This window comes from Electrona antarctica (assembly GCF_951216825.1).
Source record: "Electrona antarctica genome assembly, chromosome: 21".
Classification (NCBI taxonomy): Eukaryota; Metazoa; Chordata; class Actinopteri; order Myctophiformes; family Myctophidae; genus Electrona; species Electrona antarctica.
In genome coordinates this window covers 41,062,817-41,070,032 of record NC_136802.1, presented here as the reverse complement: position 1 = coordinate 41,070,032, position 7,216 = coordinate 41,062,817, and the positions used below count along the sequence as shown (strand labels likewise).

The 7,216-nt window shown below is 45.8% G+C and overlaps 1 pseudogene across 1 annotated transcript in view; it reads right to left on the bottom strand.

Annotated features, from left to right (window-relative positions):
* Positions 1-2,196: 2,196 nt before the first annotated feature.
* LOC306914390 (leucine-rich repeat and calponin homology domain-containing protein 4-like) overlaps positions 2,197-7,216 on the bottom strand; it is a 20,398-nt pseudogene continuing 15,378 nt past the window's right edge. The window contains exons 9-12 of the transcript in view: positions 4,869-4,966; positions 4,048-4,185; positions 3,520-3,597; positions 2,197-2,615 (exon numbers count right to left, since the gene is read on the bottom strand). The product of the transcript in view is annotated as a leucine-rich repeat and calponin homology domain-containing protein 4-like (transcript). The remainder of the gene's footprint in view (positions 2,616-3,519; positions 3,598-4,047; positions 4,186-4,868; positions 4,967-7,216) is intronic.

Here is a 7,216-nt window from a genome sequence, read left to right as displayed (position 1 = left end):
AAAGTTAATTCCCCAATGCCTCTGGCCTTTGCACCAAGCACTGCAGCAGGACAAAAAACAAACAAACAAAAAAAACAGACTGGACATACGGTAAAACAAAATAAGTTAGTAAAGGAAAAACAAAAAATAATTTAAAATCAGTTGTTTACATTTATACATAGACATGAAGCAAAAAAAAAAAAAAACTTTGGTGGGCCATAAAACGAGCTAAAAAGAAAAAAGGGAAAAAAAGTGTACACACAAGCTTAGAAAAGATTTTCTGTACCTTCCGTTTAGGAAAAACCATGAGGCCGACAACACATGTGACAATGCTGCCCTCCGCTGGCCAACAGTTAACATTGTAGTAACATACTGTTTCTCTCTCTATATATAAAACAAAGCACACACACGCGCACACAAACACTTTCTGTGAGTGGTTCAATCCATCCGGGTTAAAGAGGCACTGTGTCGTCTTTCTGTCTCTCATCTGCTTTAAAGCGGCTTACGTACAACCCGAAAGGTTTCCTTTTACATTACTGCGCACACGGTGTCGCGCTCTGGAAAGAAATAGCCGATCTACAAGCTCACGGGGCTTTGAAGGCCGCCTTTTTTCGGCATGCGACAAGACACCGTGCGCGTACGTGTGACTAGCATGTATAAATAGGGCCTTAACCCTTTCAGCCGCCACAGGTCTCTGAAAAACGCTCCACGTTTTTAAGGCGAACTTTTCGCAGAGGCTCAAAGATCACATTCACAGTTCTGTCTGGTTCAACGTAAACCCAGCGTTTTTTCTTTCTTTAGTTCATTCCCCTGTGATCCACGGGTCGGGTCGGGGGGGGGGGGGGGGGGGGGGGGAGTAAAATCGTGCTGTGCATTGACGAGTATAAAGCTAAAGCTAAGGCAGGCAGGTCTGTGTGTTTGGGGAAAAGGGGGGAAAGTTATCCGTAATGTTGTCCTCTGTTCTCGCGCTCAAGGGTTTTTTTACCTGCTCGCTGTCCGACTAGGGTTGGGATTCGGAACCGGATCCAACATTGAGGAACCAGGAATGGGTTCCATCACATTTGGAACCGTTCCCCCGGAAATGGCTTCCTCATCACACTGTAGGGCTGGTTATGTATGTGGACTTCACGTCTGTTAACTAGACCAGTGGTTTTCAACCCTTTTCATATCAAGGTCCATTTCTGCATTTTGAGCCACGGAACCACCATTTGATGACATTTAGCCTCTCAGACCCAAAACTACAGAACATGGTCCATGCTGTTTTGATGTTGGTACCATTAGGAGAGCTAACAGGCAAACGTTCATCAAAATAACAATTCTTCTATGTTCTCATTATTGTGGAGAACTTCTTGTTAATGTGGATGTTTAACAATAACACAACACCCCCACAAACCCCCCCCCCCCCCCCCCCCAGGAGGGAAAAATGCAGTAGCTTATATGTGCCATTTGGTGGGTGGAAAACGGTTAAAACAGTCCATCGGTGAGTTTATAGATCAGCTATTTTGGGGGGCGTGTGTCACCGTCCTACGAAGAAGTGTAAATGGGGTTTCACATGGCTCTGGTGGGGTTTGCAGCTGTGTCGCGTGAGTGCGTGCGTGTGTGTGTGTGTGTGTGTGAGTGTGTGCGTGTGTGTGTGTGTGTGTGTGTGTGTGCGTGCGTGTGTGCATTAAGTGTTGCAATGCTATTTGATCTCCGGGTCGTCACAGACATTATGCACAACAACGAGAGTACCTCGTCTGCGGCGCACACGCACGCGTTGTGAGCAGCAGCAGCAGTGTCCCCGGTGGCCAGTAGGGGGAGCAGTAAGGCTTTGTGTCTCACATTCCTCTTCCGATGAGGAAGCCGCGCGCGATAGGCCGTGGCTAAACGCCTGCTTTGGCTAGGGACGGGTCGATGATCGCTATTATTAGTGTATGTCGTTAAAAAAAAACCCGCTTGCGATAATCGTATCGTGGAATTTTTAATTGTCCTCCGTCATACGCTAGGATGAATTAAGCTTTTATTGTGCCGCGAATTCAGCTCCACTTAAACCCTTTTATACTTGATAAAACGGACCTGTAAAAAGAGCGCATTTGGTTCTCTCTTATTTCAAGCTCGCAGCGCGTCGCAACGCGCTGCGAGCTTGTAGACCGGCTATTTTTTGGCAGACGTTCTCCCGAGAATAGGGACGCCGGGGGTTCAAATCGTTCACGCGACGACACAAAAGTGGTATTTTGATCGTGGCGACGACATCACGCCGTCGTCTTTACGTTTCGTGCGGGACGGAGAGAGAGAAAGAGAGAGAGAGCGAGGGGGGGGTCTCCACTATCCGAGGAGGTAACGAACGGGGGGGTTGGAGTCTCCTCTATCCGAGGACGTAACAGTAGAGCACGTAGAGCAGTGTCATGGCCGCCACGTAGACGAGCAGGAAGTCTGTGGATAGCAGCGGAGAAGAAGAAGACGAGAAGGAGGAAGGAGAAGGCGGCGAGGAGTGCTGGGAGGCGCCGCGGCGGAGGGGGGGGGAGGTCTCCTCCTCCTCCTCCTCCTCCTCCAGCCTCTTGGGGGCAGCAGAGACCGCCTCCAGCAGGGCGGGACACACAGCGCTGCACGGCGGACGTCTTGCACAGGAAGACGTCGGAGCACGCACACACCTCCGTCTGAGGCAGGGGGTAGGTAGGCAGGGAGGGAGCAGGGAGGGGGGCAGGGCGGGGAGGGGCGGGGGGAGCAGGAGAAGGAGCAGGGAGGCATGGAGGAGGCGGGGGGGAGGAGGGAGATACAAACGTAGGTACAGGGAGGAGGAGGAGCAACAAGGAGAAAACAGAGCAGATTTAGACACACGATGACAAAAACACACTGGTTCCCAAACAGCGGGGAGGGAGGGGTGCTCGGGCGGGTCACCGACACATTGCTATGGAGGTCCCTTTTATTTTTTGTTTCCTATGCGTTTTTGTTTCAATTGTTATTTCCAAAACCTTTTTTCAATAAACGTTCCCATGAATAATATTATATCAAAATTCAATGTATATATATTTTTTTTTTGTAATTTCATGAAAATCTAAGGAATTCCATAACTTAGAATGTTTAAGAAGTAGTGAAAATAGCTCACAACGCGCCGCAAAGCGCCACGCTGTGAGCTTGTAGATCTGCTGTTTTTACTAGTTTGGGTCCCGGGGGGCAAACGTCAAATTTCTCCTTAGGGTCTCGAGCTGAAGAGTTTGGGAACCAGTGCGATAAAACATAGTTGCGGAGCAAAACGGACATGAATATTCATGAAGCACAAAGAAAAAAGACATTTGACACGTGAACTCGTTTTTAACCACTTTAGCCTGGGAAATTGATTATTATTAATCTTGCTTTTGGTATCTTTTATTTCAAAAACAGCAAACACTCAAGTGGAACTATAAGCTCATGTTGCAATGTGAAGCTTGTAGATCTGCTCATTTTTGCCATCTATGTATCGGCGCTAAAAGTGGTCAAAACACTGGCTGAAATGGCGATTGTTTTGTAAAGCTCGAGACAAAAGCAAAAAAGGGGGCGCTGACGAGGCAGGAGTGAACTCACCTCGGGGACGCCCAGCCTGCGACAGGCGGAGATGAAGTTCTCCACGTTTAGTCTGCACTTGGCCGAGCTCAATTTTGGCTGTGGGGTAGGGTGGGGGGGACAGCAAAATAAATGAACACATGAGACTAAGGCCCAAACAAAACACACCAATGATTTGCCATGCAAGTCAGTTGCAAGTCAAGTTGCAAGCGACCGCAGTGCACAATATGGGTATAATACATTTATTTCATTGAATTGTAGTGACGCGGGAACCCCTTTTGGTGTTAGCATTATGTTATGCTTTAGCTATTGAAAAATAGCAGATCTACAAGCTCATAGCGCGCCACCGAGTGGCGCGCTACGAGCTTGTAGGTCTGCTATTTTTGAAAAATCGAAGAACCACTGACATAGAAACATGGCTTTTTCAGAAAACTGTCAGGATGTAGAAGACATTTTTAGAATCTGATCTCAGGTCAAAATGGGTCAAGACCGAGTCAAATGATGGACGAGACCGAGACCGGACTCGAGTACTACAACACTAGTACTGACCACAGCGGGGGAGGGGATGTGGATGATTTGCACGGATCGCGGTCGTATCTGGTTGACCAGCTGACACAGGACGGTCCCGTTGGACAAGGCCTCTCCCAGGTCCTCTGGTAACGACACCTTCAGACGACACTCCAGAGTCTGGACCGAATACAGAAGAGGAGGAGACGGGAGGGTCAATCATCTCTAGGGGCGCAACCATGTAGGGGAGAGGAGAGGAGAGGAGAGGAGAGGAGAGGAGAGGAGAGGAGAGGAGAGGAGAGGAGAGGAGAGGAGAGGAGAGGAGAGGAGAGGAGAGGAGAGGAGAGGAGAGGAGAGGAGAGGAGAGGAGAGGAGAGAAGAGAAGAGAAGAGAAGAGAAGAGAAGAGAAGAGAAGAGAAGAGAAGAGAAGAGAAGAGAAGAGAAGAGAAGAGAAGAGAAGAGAAGAGAAGAGAAGAGAAGAGAAGAGAAGAGAAGAGAAGAGAAGAGAAGAGGCCTACACAATCTTTGTAAGATAATCGATTTAAAAGAAAAACATTTTTTTCAGTTTGCTACTGTGTATTGAAAAGAAGAATTTCTTAAAAGAGAAAGAAAATACTGGATTTGTGTATGAGAAATAACTAAAAAAGGATTTTCGGTCGTTTGTCTGAAAAACCATATCGTGAACCATCATGATTCGAATCAACTTTTCAGTTGACTAAAATATGACAAAAACTACCAGTACATTAAATTTGATTAAAAAAATACTATGACTAAAACAAAACACAAAACGACATTGCTGTCAAAATCAACACTGCATGGGCGACTCATAGTGGGACACTTGTTGGACATTTTCTTTATGCTACCTTGCGTAGCTGAATGACGTCTGGCCTGTCTTCCTTTGGGGAGCGCAGTGTGGTTCTGGACTCACTGCGTCCGGACTCCACCAGGCTGTGACCAGAACCTGAGGAGACAACATAGAGTCAGTATCAGCGTGGTTCTGGACTCACTGACTCCACCACTTTTAACCCATTTAGGCCTGACGTCGAAATAAAAAAAACGTTCGCTCTGAAAGAATATATATCCAAAGATTTGTGCCGCATTTTTACGATTTTTCAAAAATAGCAGACCTACAAGCTCGTAGCGTGCCACTCGGTGGCGCGCTATGAGCTTGTAGATCTGCTATTTTTCAATAGCTAAAGTATAACATAATGCTTAGTTAAAGGAGAATTCCATGCTAGAAGGCTTTCTTACCTTTATTGTCTCCACCAGGCCGAAGGCATGGGGAGAGAGTATGTTTTGCACTCCGTCCGTGTGTGTGTCCGTCCGTGTGTCCGTGTGTGTGTGTGTCCTTCCGTCCGTCCGTTACCAGCTAATCTCCGGCACCGTTAACCCGGTCGATGCCACACTTTGCACACACACTCCCTGGATGCCAACGATGAACCTCTGCCCCACATTTTCCAGAACGGCCTGTTATAGCGCCACCATGAGGCAGCTTTTCACATGTTTTACCTAAAACTGCACCGATCTGCGTGAAACGTTGCATGCACACTCCCTAGAGGCCAAGGACAAACCGTTGACCTGCATTTTCCGCATCTGCCTTTTATAGCGCCACCAGGAGGCCGACTTTTGTAAAACACATTTTTTGATATTACTCCTCCAGATTCTGTCCAAAAAACTCACAAATCGTTACACACTATCTCTATGGTCATGTGCTCAAGTCGGATCTGTCCGATATTTCATATTCCATCCTAATTGGCTATAATTAGCTTTCACAGTTTGCAAGATTGCCCCGTTTTGAACAAAAGCCTCAAATCATGAACGCAGCATGCAATTTACGTGAAATCTTTCACACATTTTCTTACTAGGCTGAGGAATATATCCCACCCTTTTCACATTGGCCTGTTATAGCGCCACCAACAGGTTGATTTTTGAAAAACACATTTTTGGAACAAAATGCCTCAAAAACATGTTTATATTAATCCTAAACATTTTGCCAAACATCTCACACAGTCCTATCCTCCTGGTGGAGACCTGTGCCCAGAAGGGCACTTTTTCTAGTTTGTAGTTGTTACGTCCCCACCAAAGAGGTCCAGGTGTTATTTTGTGCAAAACCTCCTTATTGGCTATTTCCCCTACCATAAGCCCTACATTAATTGAATGGGAATTGAATGGGGCTATGGGGTGTTATGCTAATTCGCTTATTTCCATCGCTCAAATTTTTTTGTATATATCCTCTCTTTATAATGTAAATAATATCCCAAGCGGCACACTTTACTACTTATTTCGATGTAAATAAGCGAATTAGCATAACACCCCATAGCCCCATTCAATGCAATGCAATTTATTGAGGGCTTATGGTAGGGGAAATGGCCAATAAGGAGTTTTTGCACAAAAAAACACCTGGACCTCTTTGGTGGGGACGTAACAACTACAAAGAAAGGTAAGAAAGCTTTCTAGCATGGAATTCTCCTTTAAAACACTAAAAGGGGTTCCCGTCCAGAATGGGTTAATCCTTTGGCACGGATGGGTTTGCATGTCACTCAGTGGGAGAGAGTGTTTCTGTGTGGCACCACCCTATATTTGAACACATAATGGACCAACCAGTACCCTGACATGAACACAGAATACGCACATTTATCGATAGAGCAAGTGTAGAGATATTGAACAGAAAAGTAATTAACCCATTTTGGGCGGGAGCCCCTTTTGGTGTTTTAAGCATTATGTTATACTTTAGCTATTGAAAAATAGCAGATCTACAAGCTCATAGCGCAGCACCGAGTGCCACGCTATGAACTTGTAGGTCTGCTATTTTTGAAAAAAACATGAAAATGTGCCTCAAATCTTTGAATATGTTACAGAGTCAACATTTTAACTCAAATCTTTGCTTCTGGTGGGGTCCCTGGAACAACATATTTTCAGATGGGGGGCATATTACAATTTTTGGGATCCTTGACATGAAATATTGAGCACCACTGATACAGAAACATAAGGTTTTTCAGAAAACTGTCAGGATTAAGAAGACATTATTTATTTTTTTTATGTTGACGTCAGGCCTAAATGGGTTAAACCCTTCTTTTTTTCTTTGTCTTCGTAGAAGGAATGGGGTGGTCACCTTATCACCTAAAGCTGGAGTATGAATAGGGTGGTCACCTTATCACCTAAAGCTGGAGTATGAATAGGGTGGTCACCTTATCACCTAAAGCTGGAGTAT